Source organism: Bos indicus x Bos taurus, chromosome X, assembly GCF_003369695.1.
Source record: "Bos indicus x Bos taurus breed Angus x Brahman F1 hybrid chromosome X, Bos_hybrid_MaternalHap_v2.0, whole genome shotgun sequence".
Classification (NCBI taxonomy): Eukaryota; Metazoa; Chordata; class Mammalia; order Artiodactyla; family Bovidae; genus Bos; species Bos indicus x Bos taurus.
In genome coordinates, this window is record NC_040105.1 from 46,522,908 (window position 1) to 46,545,099 (window position 22,192).

At 42.4% G+C, this 22,192-nt stretch overlaps 1 protein-coding gene across 2 annotated transcripts in view; it reads right to left on the reverse strand.

Moving 5' to 3' along the window:
• ARHGEF9 (Cdc42 guanine nucleotide exchange factor 9) overlaps positions 1-18,363 on the reverse strand; it is a 420,451-nt gene extending 402,088 nt beyond the window's left edge. For both annotated transcript variants that reach the window (XM_027535132.1, XM_027535130.1), the window contains exon 1: positions 17,936-18,363. The gene's annotated coding sequence lies outside the window, so the exon portion shown is untranslated. The remainder of the gene's footprint in view (positions 1-17,935) is intronic.
• Between the last annotated feature and the right edge of the window lie 3,829 nt (positions 18,364-22,192).

Below are 22,192 nucleotides of genomic sequence, written 5' to 3' on the forward strand. Positions count from 1 at the left end.
GTGGTGCTGGGAAATCTGGTCAACCACTTGTAAAAGAATGAAACTAGACCACTTTCTAACACCATACACAAAAATAAACTCAAAATGGATTAAAGATCTAAATGTAAGACCAGAAACTATAAAACTCCTAGAGGAGAACATAAGCAAAACACTCTCTGACATACATCACAGCAGGATCCTCTATGACCCACCTCCCAGAATATTGGAAATAAAAGCAAAAATAAACAAATGGGACCTAATTAACCTTAAAAGCTTCTGCACATCAAAGGAAACTATTAGCAAGGTGAAAAGACAGCCTTCAGAATGGGAGAAAATAATAGCAAATGAAGCAACCGACAAACAACTAATCTCAAAAATATACAAGCAACTCCTACAGCTCAAGTCCAGAAAAATAAATGACCCAATCAAAAAATGGGCCAAAGAACTAAATAGACATTTCTCCAAAGAAGACATACAGAGGGCTAACAAACACATGAAAAGATGCTCAACATCACTCATTATCAGAGAAATGCAAATCAAAACCACTATGAGGTACCATTTCACACCAGTCAGAATGGCTGTGACCCAAAAGTCTACAAATAATAAATGCTGGAGAGGGTGTGGAGAAAAGGGAACCCTCTTACACTGTTGGTGGGAATGCAAACTAGTACAGCCACTATGGAGAACAGTGTGGAGATTCCTTAAAAAACTGGAAATAGAACTGCCTTATGATCCAGCAATCCCACTGCTGGGCATACACACTGAGGAAACCAGAAGGGAAAGAGACACGTGTACCCCAATGTTCATCGCAGCACTGTTTATAATAGCCAGGACATGGAAGCAACCTAGTTGTCCATCAGCAGATGAATGGATAAGAAAGCAGTGGTACATATACACAATGGAGTATTACTCAGCCATTAAAAAGAAAACATTTGAATCAGTTCTAATGAGGTGGATGAAACTGGAGCCTATTATACAGAGTGAAGTAAGCCAGAAGGAAAAACATAAATACAGTATACTAACGCATATATATAGAATTTAGAAAGATGGTAACAATAACCCAGTGTATGAGACAGCAAAAGAGACACTGATGTATAGAACAGTCTTATGGACTCTGTGGGAGAGGGAGAGGGTGGGAAGATTTGGGAGAATGACATTGAAACATGTAAAATATCATGTAAGAAACGAGATGCCAGTCCAGGTTTGATGCACGATACTGGATGCTTGGGGCTAGTGCACTGGGACGACCCAGAGGGATGGTATGGGGAGGGAGGAGGGAGGAGGGTTTAGGATGGGGAACACATGTATACCTGTGGCGGATTCATTTTGATATTTGGCAAAACTAATACAATTATGTAAAGTTTAAAAATAAAATTAAAAAAAAAAAGAACAAAGCTGGAGGGATCAACTTTCCCATCTTCAGACTACACTGCAAAGCTAACACTATTTTTTTACAGAAAAGCATAGTACTAGCATAAAAACAAATACATAGATCAATGTAACAGAATAGAGACCCCAGAATGAATGCATGCACCTCTAGTCAATTAATGTATGACAAATGAGGCAAGGATAAACAATAGAGAAAAGACAGTCCCATCATTAATGACTCCTGTGAAAACTAGACAATTATATTTTAAATAATTAGAGATTAGAACATTCCCTCATGCCATATTAAAAAAAAAAAAACCTTCAAAGTGTGTTAAAAACATAAAGGTAGACTTGAAACCATAAAACTCTTAGAATAGAACATAGGTAGAACACTGTTTGACATAAACTGTAGTAATATTTTTGGTACCTGTCTTCTAAAGCAAAAGAAATAAAAGCAAAATTAAATAAATTTTGTTGTTTTTCAGTTGCTGAGTCGCATCTGACTCTGTGACCTCATGGACTACAACACTCCAGGCTCCTCTGTCCTTCACTCCAAGACTGCTCAAATTCATGTCTATTGAGGTAGTGATGCTATCTAACCATCTCATCCTCTGTCCTCCCCTTCTTCTTTTACCTTCAATCTTTCCCAGCATCATAGTATTTTCTAATGTGTCATCTCTTTGCATCAAGTGCCCAAAGCACTGGAGCTTCAACTTCTGCATCAGTCCTTCCAATGAATATTCACAGTTGATTTCCTTTAGGATTGACTGGTTTGATCTCCTTGCAGTGCAAAGGATTCTCAAGAGTCTTCTCCAGCACTAAATTGGAAACCATCAATTCTTTCCACTCAGCCTTCTTCATGGTCCAACTCACACATCTGTACATGACTACTGGAAAATCCATAGCTTTGACTATATGGACCTTTGTTGGCAAAGTGATGTCTCTGCTTTTTAATGCACTATGTTTGTCAGCTTTTCTTCCAAGGAGTAGGCGTCTTTTAATTTTGTGGCTGCAGTCACAAACTGTACAGATTCTGGAGCTCACGAAAATAAAACCTGTCACTGTTTCCACTTTCCCTCCATCTATTTGCCATGAAGTGATGGGACCGGATGCTATGATCTTCGTTTTTTGAATATTAAGCTTTAAGCCAGCATAGTTTTTCTTCGCTTTCTGTCATTAGAGTGGTAATATCTGCATATATGAGGTTGTTGATACTTCTCCCAACAATCTTTATTCCAGCTTGTGAGTCAACCAGCCAGATATCTCACATGATGTACTCTGCTTATAAGTAAGCAGGGTGATAATATACAGCCTTGATGTACCCCTTTCTGAATTTTGAACCACTCCGTTGTTTCAGGTCTGATTCTCACTGTTGCTTCTTGACCTGCATACAGGTTTCTCAGGAGGAAGGTAAGGTGATCTGATATTCCCATCTCTTTAAGAATTTTCCAGTCTGTCGTGATCCACACAGTCAAGGGCTTCAGCATAGTCAATGAAGGAGAAGTATATATTTTATGGAATTCTCTTGCTTTTTCTATGATCCAACTAAGGTTTGAAATTTGATCTCTGGTTTCTCTGCCTTTTCTAAACCCAGATTGTACTTCTGGAAGTTCCCAGTTCAGTTACTGTAGAAGCCTAGTTTGAAGGATTTTGAGCATTACCTCGCTAGTATATGAAATTGGCACAGTTGTATGGTACTTTGAACATATTTTGGCATTGTCTTTCTTTGAGATTGGAATGAAAACTGACCTTCTCCAGTTCTGTGGGCATTGCTGTTTTCCAAATTTGCTGGCATATTGAGTGCAGCACTTCAACAACATCATCTTTTAGGATTTGAAATAGCTCAGCTGGAACTCCATAACCACCACAAACTTTGCTCTAGGTAATGCTTCCTAAAGCCCACTTAACTTCATACTCCTGGATGTCTGCCTCTAGAAGAGAGACCATACAATTGTGGTTATCTGGGTCATTGAGAATTTTTCTGTATGGGCCTTCTGTGTATTCATGCCAACTCTTCTTCATCTCTTCTACTTCTGTTAGTTTCTTGTGGTGCTTACCTTTGATCTCTCCTTTTCTCAGCTATTTGTAAGGCCTCCTCAGACAACCATTTTGCATTTTTTTTCCTTTGAAAGTTTTGGTCACCACCTCCTGTACAATGTTGTGAACCTCTGTCCATAGTTCTTCAGGCACTCTGTGTGTGTGTGCATGCTACGTTGCTTCAGTCATATCAGACTCTGTGAAACCCCATGGACTCTAGTCTGCCAGGCTCTACTGTCCATGGGATTCTCCAGGTAAGAATATTGGAGTGGGTTGCCATGCCCTCCTTCAGGGAATCTTCCTGACCCAGGGATCAAACCCATGTCTCTTATGCCTCCTGCATTGGCAGGTGATTTCTTTACCACTAGCCCCACCTGCAGAGAATGCAATGGCACCCCACTCCAGTACTCTTGCTTGGGAAATCCCATGGACGGAGGAGCCTGGTAGGCTGCAGTCCATAGGGTTGCTAAGAGTCGGACACAACTGAGTGACTTCACTGTCACCTTTCACTTTCATGCATTAGAGAAGGAAATGGTAACCCACTCCGGTGTTCTTGCCTGGAGAATCCCAGGGATGGCGGAGCCTGGCGGGCTGCCGTCTATGGGGTTGCACAGAGTCAGACACGACTGAAGCGACTTAGCAGCAGCAGCCCCACCTGGGAAGCCCTCAGACACTTTGTCTACCATATCTAATCCTTTGAATCTATTTATCACCTCCACTAGGTAAATATAAGGGATTTGATTTAGGTTATATCTGAATGGCCTAGTGGTTTTCCCGACTTTCTTCAATTTAAGCCTGAATTTTGCAATAAGGAGCTCATGATCTAAGCCACAGTCAGATACAGGTCTTGTTTTTGCTCACTATATAGAGCTTCTCCATTTTCTGATGCAAAGAATATATTATAATCAATCTGATTTCGATATTAACCATCTAGTGATGTCCATGAATAGAATGGCCTCTCTTGTTATTGGAAGAGATTGTTTGCTATGACCAGTGTTTTCTCTTGACAAAATGCTATTAGCTTTTGCCCTACTTAATTTTGTACTCCAAGGCCAAACTTGCCCGTTACTCCAGGTATGTATTGATTTCCTACTTCTGCATTCCAATCCCCTAAGATGAAAGGACATCTTTTTTTTTTTTTTTTTTTTGGTGTTAGTTCTAGAAGGTCTTGTAAGTCTTCATAGAACCATTCAGTTTCAGCTTTTTCAGCATTAGTGGTTGGGGCATAGACTTGGATTACTGAGATGTTGATTGATTTGCCTTGGAAACGAACTGAGATCCTTCTGTTGTTTTTGAGATTGCACCCAAGTACTGCATTCTGAACACTTCTGTTGACTGTGAGGGCTACTCCATTTTCTTCTGAGGGTTTCTTACCCACAGTAGTAGATGTACTGATCATCTGAATTAAATTCACCCATCCCTGTCCATTTTAGTTCACTGATTTTAGTTCATTTAGTTTAGTTAGCGAACATTTTAGTTCACTGATTCCTAAAATGTCGATGTTCACTCTTGCCATCTCCTGTTTGACCACTTCCAATTTAACTTGATTCATGGACTTAACATTCCAGGTTCCTATGCAATATTGTTCTTTACAGCATCACACTTTACTTTCACCAGTCATATCCACAACTTGGTATCATTTCCACTTTGGCTCAGCCTCTTCATTCCTTCTGGAGCTCTTCCTTTGCTCTTCCCCAGTAGCATATTGGACACCTACTGATCTGGGTGGGCCCATCTTCTGATGTCATATCTTTGTCCCTTTTCATACTGTTAATGGGGTTCTCAACACAAGAATATTGAAGTGGTTTGCCATTCCCATCTCCAGTGAACCATGTTTTCTCAGAATTCTCCACCATGTCCATTCTTCTAGGGTGGCCCTCCATGGCATGGCTCATAGCTTCATGGAGTTACACAAGGCTGTGATCCATATGTTCATTTTGGTTGGCTTTCTGTGATTGTGGTTTTCGTTCTGGAGGCTGCAAGATTGTAGTTCTTGCTTCTTCTCTCTGTCCTCTGATGGATGAGATGAGGATAAGAGGCTTTTCCCATCTTCAAAACTTCTCTATTGCATGTTCCAGGACAGTGGAATATAATGACCAAGAGACACATGGACCAGTTCACAAAGCTGTAGTTTTGCCTGACTCCCAAAGAGGCATCTCCAAGTGTTGGCTGCAATTTTGTTAAGTCAAAGAACATGAGGAAGGGAGGGTAAGAGATGTGGGGAGAGAAATGAAGTAATTGTCCTAGATGGTGAAACAGATGAAGAGGACCAACATTTATTAACAGTTCAGCCATAATGCCCTACACTCTGCTTGGAATATTATCCTTGCTTCTCCTTACACACCCTACAAAGGTTCGCACTGGCCCACATCAGTGGGAAGTGATTTCTACTTCCTCTTATTTTCTGAATATTAAGATCACACAGGTTATAACTTAACTATCATTTGCTGCTCCAAAAGTGCAGTGAGGAAGTCTTAGATGTGAAGAATTCTGGGCTAGGGTCCTTGCCCCTCTGACCTTCCCTACAATCTCTTTTCACCAATCCTGAGTCTCTCCTCCCCTCTACAACATTGCCTGGTCCAAGGCTAAGCACATAGCTGACCCTCAATAAATGCTGACTGTTTAAAAGTTAGTCTTACTATTTCCCATCCTGTTCTCCTTTTTACCCAAACACTCTCCCAAACCAACTCCAACCTTCAACCTTCCATAGGTTCATCTCTGCATAAGGGAAAGAGTTTGAGTAGCTCATTCCTACCTTTGCAAAGTAATTTACATTTGCAGGCTTCTGTCACAGGAATAGCATGGGCTCAGACAGAGCAGCTGTTTCTCCACCACAGAGTCTTAAGACTGGCCAACCGGCCTGTATTACTTTGATGCATAACATTCAGGGGGGAAAAAACAAAAGACAGTAATAGGAAAAACTTTTTCCTATGATTCTAAGCTGAGATACATCATGACCCCAGGTTATAACATTCATTCTTGACTCAGCCAAAAGGAAGTTGGCACACCAAATTCTAGTTATAGGCAAGAGAAGATTAGTGCAGAAAACTCTGTCCCATTCATTACCAAGGGTCAAGCCAAAGGTTCAGCAAAATGCTCCACTTCCTCTTAGATTCATTATTAGATTAGTGATCTCTCTCACATCCCAAGCCTAGGAAGGTAAAGAGCCTCAGAGTTCTGGGGAGGGAGATATACTGAGAGGTGAGGAGAGGATCTCAACCCAGGGAAAATCAGTCTATGTTTCACATATGTAACCCATTGTTTCTTTCTGGGGAACAGTGAATGGCCCAGCCAACTCTGTCTTGAACTAAGGGACAAGTGATCACAGCAAAGCTTGAAATGAGAATGACATGCAGAGAGTAAGCTTATATTCTGGATGATAGCTCCCATACACCCCTAAGGTAGTAAGAGTCTTGTGAATTTGCCTATATATAAGGATTTTTAAGCCTTTATATAACTAAATACAGAGGACTTCTGAAGATACTGCAGCTTCTCAGTCTACAGCTAAAATTCTCTGGCTTATGTGTCAACTTATAACAGCCTAAAGGCAGCTCTAGTGCCAGTACCAAGCAAAAACCTTTACTCTGTGGAAGGCTTACTACCCAGGCAATTTATATATCCTGCTCTTACCTCACCCTTTTGACCAAGTATCCGCTGTCCTTAGGGGATTAGAATTCTATAACTAGGAATGACAGACCTATGAGGGCCCTTAGAAATAACTTGGTTCCATTCCTCATGGCTCAGTAGTGAAACTAAACTCCAGAGGGTTCAGGGACTTGTCCATGGAGACATAGCAAGAGAGTGGAATAGCCAGTACTAGAACTTTTGACTCTTAATCCAGTGCTTTCTTCATACTACCACACTGCTTCTTTCATGACAGAATTAATAACAGCTAACATTTATTGTGGGATTACTCTGTGTAAGGTCCTGTTCCAAGTGCTTTACTGCATAAATTCATTTAATTCTCATAATAAGGTGATGAGGTGGTTACTATTATCCTGGTCAACAGAATAATAACCTGATGACAGAGAAAAATCTGCTCTATTTATTCCCTGTGAAGTCAGATTTGAACTGTGGTGTTGGAGAAGAGAGAGTCCCTTGGATAGCGGGGATCAAACCCGTCAATTATAAAGGAAATCAGTCCTGAATATTCATGGAAGGATTGATGCTGAAGCTGAAGCTCTAGTACTTTGGCCACCTGATATGAAGAATTGACTCATTGGAAAAGACCCTGATGCTGGAAAAGGTTGAAGGCAGAAGGAGAAGGGAACAACAGAAAATGATATGGTTGGATGGCATCACAGACTTGATGGACATTAGTTTGAGCAAGGTCTGGGGAGTTGGTGATGGACAGGGAAGCCTGGCATGCTGCAGTCCACGGGGTCACAAAGAGTCAGACATGGCTGAGTGACTGAACAGAACTGAACTATGAAGTGTGAATGGGGGCCAGAAGCCAGAAAGGTCCACCAATGATAGCCAAACACTGCTATCAGAGAGGAAGAACTATCCTGTGAGAGAATGGGGTGGGAAAAGATGGCTGTAAATCAATCAGTACACCTTAGTATGAATTAATCACAGGACATTTCCTAAAATCTGGCTGAGATCAAATGGCATAGAAGAAATTGGGTTTTAACTGAGGGGAGGAACAGAAGGGAAGGGAAGAGAGAAAAGACAGGAAATTGTCAAGCTACGGCACTTGGGAGCTAAGGGCAAGGGGATGAAGCAAATGAAGTGGGCAATTAGAATACCCTGAAGATGGACACTATGCCCCACACTCACCCATATTAACCCCTTATTTCCTGTAATCAGACTCTCAGGACTCATGAGGTCTACTGTTTTCCATACCAGAAAAAAATACATTAAAATAAACACACACACACACACACACACACAATAAAAGGAGGCCCAGTAATCAAAGTTGGGGATGGGAAGAGCAGAGACTCCAGACACAGGGCCTAGTGCTTTCCCATCAGCCCTTTGTCTACTTTTGCAGATGGAGAAGGCCACAAGGCACCTATCTTCCAACCTTGGAGAGCAATATGAGTACAGCCCGTTTCCTGCTCAGGATTCTGTCAGAACCCAAGACAGATAAGCAGGGAAACTCCTCCCACCAGCCCCTGTTCTGCTCCAGAAACCCATTACCACTGTCCTGATTATCAGCTCTTCTCTGAAACCCTACCTGACTCATTTCACCTGACCCTCCTCCCAAGTCTTATCCCCCTGGCTCTTTCTCATTTTGCTCCACAGGAATAAAAATGGTAAAACTAACAAAAAGAAAAGCAAATGTGCCTTCATCACTGGTTTGGGGCTAGGAAAAAAGTGATGGAAGCTGTTGACTAAAATCAGACTTCAAGATTATCTGACTTCAACAATGTTCATGACCCAGTTTCTTTAGCCTACATTATCTTGTCCTCTAACCCTACCCCCAACTCCCAACAACCCCCCATCACCAGGGACAGGAAGAACAGAGTACTAACTATATAAACTCTCCCACTTCTAGCTTCAAGGTCCTCAGCCCGAGGGTCCAAACTTCCCTACCCATCTTCATCTTCCAACATCCCAATTCTCTTGACCTCCTGTACCCCAGTCTAGCTTGCAGAATGGTAGTTATGAAAGCATCAAGATATCAACAAACAGGTTGGGGGGATGGGTAAGCAAGGAAAAAGTGAACAAATGGCTTGTTTAAGGGGGCCTAATTCTGGGAGACCAGAGATAGTCTGGGGTAATGGTACTCTGATCACTGCTTCTGATGAGCTATTATGAATAATTTCCCTCTCATTCAGATCGAAGCTGTGAAGGCACAGGGATAAAGAGCACTTCAAAACTTCATAATTTTACCTTTGTGAGTGCCTGCGTCACTCACTGATTTTCATCCCATCTTCCCTCCCCCATCTCTCTTTCTTCTTTTCTTCCCCTTTTGTTTCTCTCCTCAGTCAATACTTGGATTGAAATATACTTGGGAGGAATTTCAAAATGTTGACTACAGTTTTTCACTCCTTGTTCTTTTTTAAATCAGGAAAATGCCATTCTGAAACAGAACAAACTGTGGTGTCTTGTTTGCAAATGGTCATTAATGAGCTTTTCTGGAGCTCAGTTACATTTTATTTGAGGGTGGTCCTCAATTAGGTTTATTAGGATTCAGTTACCTAATAAATGGATGGAAAAAATAGGATAAATAGGCTAGTTTAGAAGGATGCCTTGGGAGCTAGACTGAGAGCTTGGCTTTAGGTGTTAGGCAAGGGCCAGTACTGTCTGCTTGTGTGTCCAAAAGCCAGGCGTGACTTCAGATAGCAACTGTAAGCTAATCGAAGCTAGCTGTAAGCTTTGAGAATCAAACTAGGGTAATGGATAGTGAACCTTTGTAGGCTACTTGTTTCACTGATGCTGCTCTTCCCACTCATAACCCAAAAGGTCATGGTCAAGGGGGCTTCCAAAAAGCACTTGGGAACTCAGGCTGTGCCTTCCTTCCTTCTTCCATTGGCCATTGCCCCCACAGCCCTCAACTGTGGCATTAATAATGGCGTTGGTATCTAAGAACAAGCTCCTAAAATAGCCAGTCCTAGGAGACAGGCCACAGATCCTGGCAGAAAACTGGAGACAGTAAAGACCCTGGGAAAGAAGTGTGAGAGACGTTCAGATAGGAATATCTGGAATATATCTATCCAAATAGATTCATTACCACCATGTTTTGCAGTGATGGTAGAGCCACTAGAGAGGCAGAATCAAAAACATCAGAACTCAAAGAATTTTGGAGATTATTTAGCTTAGTCTAGACCATCTCTTGGGTACCAACACAGAAGATAATCTAAGAGCCCAAGGAGTTCCACTGGGAGCATACTGGGCTTCCATGGAATACATCTTTGCTGAAAACCACAAATCTAGTCTAATCAAGTTGTATAGATGACAAACCAAAGCCAAGAAAGAGCAAGGTACTTGTCAAAAGTAACACCTCGAACTCAGGTCTCCTGACTCAACACCACAAGAATCAGAAATACTTCAAACTTATGTAGTATTTTAGTTCTTTTTAAACTGTATGTTTTTATTTCCACAGATCATATAATTTGCTCCTTCCTATGGCAAAATAGGTGTTATTTTCCCATTGTTTGACCAATGAGAACCTGAAGCTCAGAGTGTGTTAGCAGTCTGTCCAAGATGACATAACAAAGTAGCTTTAGCCACATTACATTCAGATTGACTTTGGCAAATCAGCAGTGCCCAAAGTGTTAACAGCTTAGAAATAGCTCTGCGATTCCCACCCATAACCTCCATCACTAAGCTATACTTCTTACATCATCTGTCTGAGAAAGGACATCAGTCAGCACTAAAAACGTTCCAAGTTGTGTTATCCTTCCATATGCCTCTATTGCACTCCACCCCAAAATCTTCAGATACACCAAGAATGCCAAGGCAGACGTGGAAATTCCTTTCTTTAGGTATATGGGTTTGCACTTATTTTCAGGCTAAATTCATCTGTTTCTTAATTTTTTGAACATCTAATGTTTAAGGCCCTTAAAGAAAAAGAAAACAGAAAATGTAATACTTTTTTATGCATGTAGCTAATTAGATAGTATAATAGCTAGTTCAGGTGTGGAGCATGGGGAAGAGGAAGGAGAGAGTGAGAGAGGCTGAAACTTCAGAGAAGAGTGTACATTTCCTCTAAAGTACATGCATTTTGAAGGAATGGACTTTGGGATGACCATGTGGAAGAGGCATTAAAAGATAAACAAAATTTAGTCATGTGGAGATGGGAGGAGTAAAAAATATTTCAGATGGAAGGCCTGAGGGAAAAAAAGAGGATACAATTTTTGGTGTGCATATGAAGAAAAGCAAGTTGCTAAATTTGGCTGAATTCAGGAGTTTTAAACTAGAGTAGAAGGGATAGCAATAGAGAGGCAGTTTGTTGTCAGAGTTAGACTTAAGGCTAAAGAGCTTGGACTATATTCTGCATTGTGGGACTGTTGACATCATCAGATTTGTTTTAAGCAGGAGAGTGATGCCATCATATTTGTTTTTAAACAAATTGTCCAGGAGAGAAATTATGACAGCTTGAGGATGAAAATAGTGAGATGGGTTGAAAGGAAGGAATTTTCAATCAGCCAAATTATGTTTTTGGAAAAACTCTGAGTTCTGCAAGATCATCACTGTATAAGACATATTACAAAATAAAGAGCTTTCACAGATCCACGAGCAAAATATGAACAAGTTACCACAGACAAATGAGCACTAATATGAAAAGAAAATTTATAGAAAAGAAATATAAATGGCTAAGTGTATTTTTATATGCTTAACCTCTGCAGTAGTAAGGAATATGTAAATGGCTCAAAAAACCATATTTCATTTGTACAATGTACAGAATTTGAAAGATGATTTAATGAATGTATAGAAAGAGGGATATGTGATAAAGCAAATACAGTTAAATGTTAATGGTAGTATCTAGGTAGTGGATATATGGGTGTTCACTGTATAATTCTTTCAACTTATCTGTATGTTTGAAAATATCCATAATGAAATATTGGAGGGGAGGGGCAGAATTTTAAAGCATAACTCTTTTGGCACAACAATTTCATTTCTAGGAATCTACCTTACAGACATAGATGTTCACATGTACATAATAAATAACCAAAGAGGTATCCTGAAGCCTTATGTGTCATAGGAAAGAATTGGAAATCATTTAGCTATACATCAGAAGAAATATTAAAATACACTATGGTATACCCATACTATGAAATATGTAGCTGTTTTTAAAAATGAGGTAGATCCATATACTGAAATGAGATGTCCAAAATATATTGTGAAGTCAAAAATGCAAATTACTGACTCAGCTATAAAGTGTGATCCATTTAAATTTAAAAGCAAAACTATTAGGTTGATATGGATGTATATAGTTTTGGATACATATAGAAAAAAGGATTAGAAGAATACACAGAAAATTGTGAACTATATTTACCTCTGGGAGGAAAATATGGATGTAAGGAGCTTTTCCTTCTTATTCTGTGTACTTTTATATAGTTTGAATTGTCTGCAATATGACTGTTGACTGGGGCTTCCCAGGTGGCGTGTGTGCTAAGTCGCTTGAGTTGTATTCATCTCTGTGAGTCCCTATGGACGGTAGCCTGCCAGGCTCCTCTGTCGATGGGATTCTCTAGACATGGATACTGGAGCGGATTTCCATGCCCTGCTCCAGGTGCTCTTCCCAACCCAGGGATCCAGGGATCGAACCTGCATCTCTTATATCTTCTGCATTGGCAGAAGGATTCTTTACCACTAGTGCAACCAATAAGAAAGTGACACTAGTGGTAAAAGAATTTGCCTGTCAATGCAGGAGATGCAAGAGAAGCAGGTTCTATCCCTGGGTTGGGAAGATCTCCTGGAAAAAGAAATGGCACCCCACTCCATTATTCTTGCCTGGGAAAATTCAATGGGCAGAAGAGCCTGGGGGGGTGGGTAGGGCAGACTACAGTCCATGGGGCCACAAATGGGCACAACTGAGTGATTGAGCACATAGCACTTTTAACTGTACATTACTTATTTCCCCTGATATTTTATTTATCTGTTTGCCATTCATTTATCTTTGATTTAGCATCCATTTATTAATTATTCATTTATCTACTTATTAATCCATCTATCCATTTTTGATTGAAGTCTTTTTGTAAAGTTTTTTTTTTTTAATTTTTACAATATTGTGTTGGTTTTTGCCGTACAACAACGCAAATCAGCCATAATTATACATACACCCCCTCCCTCCCTGGCTTCCCTCCCTTGCCCCCATCCCATCCATTGTTGTGTAGCATACAGCCCAGTCTGGCACTGTATTTTCTTATCTTTTGATGCATTTCAAAGTAAGTTGCAGAATTACTCTTATGTTTTAAAATTCATAAAAGACAAAAGATATTATTGACATTGACTATAAAGACTTAGCAGTTAAGTCAACTGGGACAAGGTTGTATATGTTGGATTCTAGGAAAGAGAAGATGACGATGGCTCTGAGGTTCACTGTGTAAACACAAGGCAAAGAGCCCAAAAGCTCCCTTCTGTAAGAAATAGGAAAAAAAAAGGCCCAATGTGCCAGGTGCTAAGGGCAGAGCAATGGTCACTCGAAATCTGAAAAAGAATTGTTGGTAGAGGATGGAAAAGGAAGTGGATTTGAGAAAGGAAATATCCTAAGAATTCAGCTCAATGACACTCCTTCTGACCTTCCTCTAACAAGGACAAGGAGTCCCAGTCTGCAATACAAAGATTCTTTTGTAAGCCTTAGGTTCACAATGAATCCCAGTTTTATAACTTCAAATCTGGACAGTCTCTCTGGATTCATCCATGGGGGATAGAAATTATATATCTTTCCTAGCTCTTTAGAGCTAGAAAGGACCTAAAGACTCACTGAGGCCGAACTCTCCCACTTCCACAAGTAACAGTGGAAAAAGTGAGGCTCAGAGAGGGAAAGAAACTCGATTAAACTAAAGTCTCCTGACTCCCAGGCAAAAGTTCTTTCCATCTCTGTAGCAGGATTGGCTAGGCTTCTTCAGTATCACCAGACCACATCAGAAACCTGGATCTACTCTTGATTCCACCAGTGGTTTCCAAAATCTTTTTCTGGACAGGATATACCATTAAATCAAGTCACATGATCTCAAAAAGTCTGTCTTCCCTTGCCCTTCTCCAAGTCTCCACTGTGCCCTATGTCCTTCAGCCTCAGTCAGACAGTGAGGATTACACTCAGCCCATCAGTGTCATCCTCCATCCCTCAGCAGCCAACAAGGCTGACCACCCTCACTCCTAGCGAAGGGCCAGACCATATGCAGTTCATTGGAAGCCATCTTAAGGATGGCTCACTCCACCCCTATGGTGTTTCTTCTCCATTGTCATTAGGAGGTACTGTCTACCATTAGACAGGGAAGCACTGCCATTCCTTGAACTTCTGAGTAGAATGAAGATTGGGCAAGGCATAGTTTTTTATGGGAGACTACACAATGTCACAGGTGTTTGTTCACTGGCACTGCCCAGCTCAAAAACCAAGCGTGGCTGCAAGCTGCTAATTTTGCCTTTCCAGGAGCGGTACAAACTGTCAGTCTAGTGCTCAAGGGCTCCGTTTGCAACCCCAATTTCTATTTTCCTTTTTTGGATCAGCAGTCACACTAGCCATTAGCTGTCAGTTCCTTCAAGCTAGGCTTCAACAGTATGTGAAGTGAGAACTTTCATATGTACAAGCTGGATTTAGAAAAGGCAGAGGAACCAGAGATCAATGCCAACATCTGCTGGATCATAGAAAAAGCTAGAGAATTCTAGAAAAACATCTACTTCTGTTTCATTGACTATGCTAAAGCCTTTGACTGTGTATATCACAACAAACTGTGGAAAATTCTTAAAGACATGGGGATACCAGACTACCTTACCTGCCTCCTGCAAAACCTGTATGCAGGTCAAGAACAAGAAGCAACAGTTAGAACTAAACATAGAACAACAGATTGATTCCAAATTGGGAAAGGAGAATGTCAAGGCTGTATTTTGTCATCCTGCTTGTTTAACTTATATGCAGAGTACATCATGTGAAATGCTGGGCTGGATAAATCACAAGATGGAATTGAGATTGCTGGGAGAAATATCAATAACCTCAGACAAGCAGATGATACCACCCTTATGGCAAAAAGTGAAGAAGAACTAAAGAGCCTCTTGATGAAAGTGAAAGAGGAGAGTGAAAAAGTGACTTAAGACTCAACATTCAAAAAACTAAGATCATGGCATTCGGTCCCATCATGTCATGGCAAATAGACAGGGAAACAATGGAAACAGTGACAGACTTTATTTTCTTGGGCTCCAAAATCATTGCATACGATGACTGCAGCCATGAAATTAAAAGATGCTTGCTCCTTGGAAGTAAAGCAATGACAAACTTAGTGTATTAAAAAGCAGAGACATTACTTTGCCAACAAAGGACCATATAGTCAAAGCTATGGTTTTTCCAGTAGCCATGTACAGATGAGAGAGCTGGACAGTAAAAAAGGCTGAGCACCAAAGAACTGATGCCTTCAAACTCTGATGCTGGAGAAGACTCCTGAGACTCCCTTGGACATCGAGGAAATCAAACCAGTCAATCCTAAAGGAAATCAACTCTGAATATTCAGTGGAAGGTCTGATGCTGAAGTTGAAGCTCCAATAGGTTGGCCACCTGATGTGAAGAGCTGACTCGGAAAAGACTCTGATGCTGGGAAATATTGAAGGCAGGCAGAGAAGAGGATGATGACAGAGGATGAGATGGTTGAATGGCATCACTGAATCAATGGACATGAGTTTGATCAAGCTCCGGGAGATTGTGAAGGACAGGGAAGCCTGGTGTGCTGCAGTCCATGGGGTTGCAAAGAGTAGGACACAACTGAGCAACTGAACAACAACAACATATCCATGAAGGCACATATGTTTTTCATGTGTCCAGGAATTTTGTCCCAGTTTCTGCTATCTTCCTCTGTTAGTGTAAACCCTACCCAGAGCACTTCAAGGCCCACCACAAATGCCTCTTGAGGACCCACCCAAACCAGAAATTCTCATCTAATACCAGAAAGTCTTAAAGTTTCAGGCCTCAGAAGGTGGGCTGACCTGCCTTAAGTGACCAGCCAAGATTAGAATCTAAGGCTCCCAAATTTCTAACCTAGTGTATTTTTATGGCTCCACATGATTTCTGTCTTTTCTGTACACCCCCCTCAAAGCAACATTCTGCCTTATAATATGGTCTGTGATCCTTGTACCTGCCTTTCCCATAAATGACTTGAAGCTCTCTAAGGGCAAGAGCCTATTTCATCCATTACTCTCTGTCCTCATCTCCATTTGCTCAGTACAATGTACCACACCAGCAGATGCTCTGCGTTTTTGCATAACAAGACAGAGCAATTGCCTTTGCAGTGACTAAAAAGCAATGCAGTTGTCATTGGACAATCTAAGCAACATCAAAGGAGGCCCTGAGTTTTTACTCTTCAGAGACCTTGGCTGTTGGGAAACACTACAGCCATTCAAAGTGTATCTGTTGGATGGACATTAGAGTCACACCTCAGCCAGTGAAAGAAGGGAGAGGGATTTTAGTTCCTTTAGGGATCCATCTTCAAGATGTTGTGGAGATCCAATTCTACAACTCCTGTAAATTCAAGAGTGCAAAAAACTAAAGCCCATTTTTTTTACAATTTTATTTTTACTGGTCAAAGGGATTTTTTTTCAGGTAACCCAGTGAAGTCTAATTCTCTGACTTTAAAGAAGAGGGACTTGAAGTCCAGAGAGATGATGGTATTTCTCTAAAGTCACGGCATGAATGAATGATTGACTCTCCCAATATCTTGTACAAGCCTGTTTCAGCCCCAGCAAATGAATAGATGGTTGTCACAAACCTCGTCTTAAGAACAGAAAGAGCTGCAGCCTAGACGAACAGAGACTCTGTTACTTCCTGGCATTCCATTTTATCATTGGACATATCCAAACCTTGCTAAGTGTTAAATGGGATAATTTATGTAAAGAAGTGAAAATGAAAGTGAAGTCGCTCAGTCGTGTCCGACTCTTCGTGACCCTGCGGACTGTAACCTACCAGGTTCCTCTGTCCATGGGACTCTCCAGGCAAGAATACTGGAGTGGGTTGCCATTTCCTTCTCCAGGGGATCTTCCCGACCCAGGAATTAAACCGCGGTGTCCCGCCTTGCAGGTGGACATTTTAACCTCTGAGCCACCAGGGAATTTATGTAAAGCACTTAGCAAATTGCCTGATACACAATAAAAATACTCCTCCCTCCCTGTTAGAATGAAGTTCCTTTATAGTAAGCTTAATTCTGCCTCCTGGTGGTTTCCACTCTGTTGAAATCTGACCCATCCTAGGTTCTCCTGTCTAGAGACACTTAGGACAAATAATCCTTTTCCACATGACAGCTTTGAAGGCATTTGAAGAGAGCACCCTTGCTCTACTTCCCTTCCTTCAAAATGGTTCACTGCAAGACTATCCTTCACCCACTCAGATTTCATCTTCCTGCAAATAGGGGGACTAAGGTTGGCCTCATTTTCCACAAAATCATTACATTTATAATGAGAGGTTGTCATTCGGTCTCTGCCTGGAGAATTGGGCCAACAGAAGTGCACTTACCTTGTGGCCTCAAGCCCCTTACAACACAAGCAAAGGCTGAACTGAGCACAACACCCCAAGGTGGCCAAGTGTTGAAGTGTTCGGTCCTCAGGTGAGCCAGTAGCTTCACACTGCCACTGGTAGCTTCCCCAACACTGTCCTTGGCTCCTTACCTCCCCCATCTCTCTTCCTCATTTCCCCATCCCATTCCCACGGTAGAACTCAGCTACCCTACATCCCTAAATCTGTAGGCTCAATTGTTGAACCATGTAAACTGTTAAGCCTTGAGTCGCGCCAGGCAGGTGCTCCTGCTCAACTACCTATCCTGGCATGCCCCAGTGGTCCCTGCAGGCTCCCCAGGTAGCCCTTGTCTCGAGCATTTTCCCCAAGCTGGTGGCAAAAGTGGACCTTTGCCCTGGCGGGCACAAGACACTAGTTCTGCAGAGAGCCTACAGTGGGAGTTACCTTGCAAGCATTGAGTGGTTGAAGCGCTCCGTTGGACGACTGGACCTAGAGGTGGATGGGTCCTCACCTAGGTTGCGCTCCTTTCGCCACGGTCAGGCCCGGAATAGAGCGGCAGGCTGGATGGAGGGTTCCCGTCCCTCGTAGCCAGGAGTTGGACTGACCATTGATGAGCAGCAGGGCTAGGGGGCCGGCAGAGGATAGCACAGAGGCAGCTTCGGAAGGGGCGCCGCTGAGGAGGGAGCGCTGCTGGTCGCCGCCTAGGCAGCCCAAAAGAGAGAATCAGCCACCGGTTTCTGTGACAGCCCCTGGCCCCCAGCTGCGCCTCGCTTGTAGGCCGCAGTCGCTCTCAGCAGGTTACCCGCACGCCCGAGAGCTCTGGCGGAGGTGCCTGCGGCGTCAGCTAGGGGTCAAGGAGGTTTGAATTCAACTGAGCCTCTCCTGGCGCTGCTGCCCGCCAGCTACTGGGCGTCAGGACGGCGGGTTCCTCGGGTCACAATTGGCGGAAGACGGAGCCTTAGAGGCGAGTAAAGTGAGTAGGAGTGGTAGGGAGGGGCCCCAATCCTGAAGTTCAGATCGGAACTCTGCTGCCTGCACGGAGAAGGCTGGCTGAAGGCCAACGCACACTCCCTCCCAGGGGCGGACTTGGGCGGCCTAGATACTCTAGGGGGTGGAGGCGGAGGTACCGGAGCTAGGGTGAGCGGCAGAGCGTCAAACTCGCTGCTCGCTAACGCCACCCACCTCCCCGCCCTGCCGTGTGCTTGGGTCGCGAAGACTGACTTGGTCCACCAATACCTGACGTAACACAAACATTTCATTAGCCAAATGGCTGACCTCTCTGGAGCCAAAGGCTGGGAGGGCAGAGTAAGGAGGGATCCTCCCCTTTCCAGGCCCCTCTGAGAGGCCGCCAGAGACTCCTACGGTGCACCACACCCTGGCCTGGAGTCCCCATCTCATGGCTCCGGGAGGCCCAGCGATTTGTGAGGGAAGGGGAGGGTGGGGTGGGATGGCGCGACGGACTGTCGACAACCTTTTCCTGGATCCATTCAATCCGCTACTCGAAGTTTCCTGGCAATTACAACATCCCCAGGAGGGCAGATTCCCCGCCTGTTAATCATGGTGTGCATTTTTAAACCACCTCCCCCCTATCTTTTTGAAAATTTAGCTGGCATGCTTCCAGCCTACAAGCTTGGGATGGTTGGGAAAAGACACAGCTCCACAGCTCAAGTGCGGTGGGCAGGAGGACTTGAATGTTGCTTTCCTTCAGCTCTCACCAGATGTGTACTAGAACACGAAGGAACATTGCCTCTTAGATATCCCACCTCCTGGCTGAGGAAACCTACATTTGAGCCCTTGCTTGCTAGGTGGAAGGAACTGACTTCAGAATTTTTCCGGAGGGCTTAGTGAACACACCTCTGTTTTTAAATAGAGAAGTTAAGCTAATCAACCCAGAAATTATACTAATGAATCTGTATAACATGCCTCAAGCGGGGTGGGGGGGCGGGGTGGACTCACATGAATCACTTCAGCACTCTAAAAACATCAGTGTTCAATGGAGGGAATTGTGTAAGGCAGCACTCCTCTGGAAACGATTTTCTTGAAGTTCTGCCAGTAGGTTGAAAAGCAACCATCCTTGACAAATGCGTGTACTGAACAAGTTTATCCTGTAACATTGCCACGGAGATGTGAAAGGGGACCTGACTTTCAGGATAGATGGTCAACTCCATACAAAAGCCAGATCTGGGGCTTCTCTTACATTACACTCCTCCTACTCCTTTCCTACCTCCCATTTTCTCCTTTTGCTCCTAGTCTTCCTTCCAGAGTGTGTAGTATCTGGTAGGAGTCTGAGAAGACTTCACCACCTCCAAACTGAGAGGAAACCTATGAGCTAAGTAAGCTTTCACGTCTTTAGGCCTTCAATGGTGGTGGTTTAGTTGCTAAGTCGTGTCTGACTCTTGTGACCCCATGGACTGTAGCCCACCAGGTTCAGAGGAGTCCATGGGGATTCTCCAGGCAAGAATACTGGAGTGGATTGCCGTTTCCTTCTCCAGGGGATCTTCCCAACCCAAGAATCAAACCCGGGTCTCCTGCATTGCAGGCACATTCTTTATCGACTGAGATATGAGGGAAGCCCTTAGACCTTCAATATTCTTCATCTATTAAATGACCCTAATAAAAGGACCTTCTTCCCAGTATTTTAGAAAGGATTCAATGGGTTGATCTGTGCCTGGCCAATAATCAGAGCTCTGTATTTCTCTTCTTCCTCCAAGACAAAAGAAAGATAGTGATTCCAAGACTGCCTTTTATTCTCATTGTTGTACATGGCCCATTGCCCTTGATGAAGGCAGAACCAGATCACCAATGGATGACCATACTCTGAGGGAAAGGGCCTAGCTTCCTGCTTTAAAAACAAGCCCCTTCATGCTTTCCAAAGGGCCTGGTTTTTTGTTTTTTTTTTTTTTTCTTTTTAGTCTTCCTTATGCCTTGTAGGATCTTAGTTCCTTGACCAGGGATTGAATTTATGCCCCTTACAGTGGAAGCATGGAGTCTTAAATACTGGACTGCCAGAAGAGTCCCTACAGGCCTGTCTTAATGAGCTCAGATCAGAGACTTCAAAACAAAGGCCAGCTCTTTCTACATACCATATGTAGATTCCTGAGAATATCCCCTGGAGAAGGAAATGGCAACCCACTTCAGTATTCTTACCTGGAAAATTCCATAGACAGAGGAACCTGGGGGCCCTAGTCCACGGGGTCACAAAGGGTCAGACACGACTGAGCAACACAAGTTGCAGGCATGCTTTTGAAAATAGGTAAGAATACATATTTTGATTGCCATAATTCTTCTTCATCATACTCACTCTGATAATAACAACAATAATAATGTCTGTGCTGGGTAACAGCCTCTGCAATTGGCGATAACAAGAGAAAAACCCTTTCCCCAGCCCTTATATTTCATCCTGCCATCTTCCTCTTAGATCCATACTTGGGTTTTATGCCTTCCATCAACTTTAAAACATATACCTTTTGTGTAAGACTGAATAATTACTTCACACAAATATCTATATCTTAATCCCCGAGACTTGTAAAATATTAACCTTACATAACAAAAGGGACTTTGCAGTTGTAATTAAAGTTCTTGAGATCGGGAGACTATCCTGGATTATCCAGTTGGGCCCTAAATGCAAACACCTGTATCCTTATAAGAAGGAGACAGAGAGAGATTTATACACATGGAGAATAAAAGGATATGAAGATCAAGCAGTGTGAGTTTTAAAGCTACTGACCTTGAGGATTGTATTGATGAAGCCACAAGCAAAGAAATCCCAACTGCCACTAGAAACTGGAAGAGACAAGGAAATTATTCTCCTCCAGAGCCTTTAGAAGAAACAGCCCTGTCAACATCTTGATTTTTGCCCCATAAAACTAATTTTAGGCTTTTGATCTCCACGACAGTAAGAGAATAAATTTAAGTCACTAACTTTGTGGTAATTTGTTGCAGTAGCCAAAGAAAATGAATATACTTTTATAATCATATTTAATTCTATCTCATCTAGTTTGTTGTCTGTGTCTTTGCTACAACTCCCTACCAGATTTTAAGCTACAGTGCACAGCAAAGGGCATTCAACACATTTCTACTTACTGGACAACTAACTAACCTAATGAATGAATGAACTGATGTCACTCATCAGCAAAGTGGTCAGAGCAGGGAAAAAGTGCCTATCTCATTGTAACCTATATCTATTACTTCTATACCTTAATGGTGTGCTGGGTTCAGTTGGTATATTTCTTCTTAAACAAAGAACAATACATTGTGTAATTTCTAAATATCCTACAGGATGTTAATTAGGCAGTATGGTATGCTGAAGTAGTTACGTAAGGGCTTGAGTTTTAAATCCCAGCTCTGTTATCAGTTCACTTATGACCTTGGGTAGGTAATACTCCAACTCAGAGCCTCTGTTTCCCCATCTGTAACATAAGAAAGTTTCTAGACTATTTGGAAGATCCCTTCCAACATTTTTCAATAGTTCTTAGAATTACACCACTGTTCTGTGACTGTCTGCATCCCCTTTATTTTTACACTTTGGTGGGGAGGTGCTAAATCAGTGATGGTGAGGTTGTAAGCAGTAAGAAAAGAAAGAAAATCAAGAAATGATGGTACTGGAAGGAAAGCATCAAAGCTTTTTAATTTTTTTGAAAGGAGATGACATACTCCCATGCACTTGCAGACATAACGTATTTCTGTACCTCCGCTTTGGCC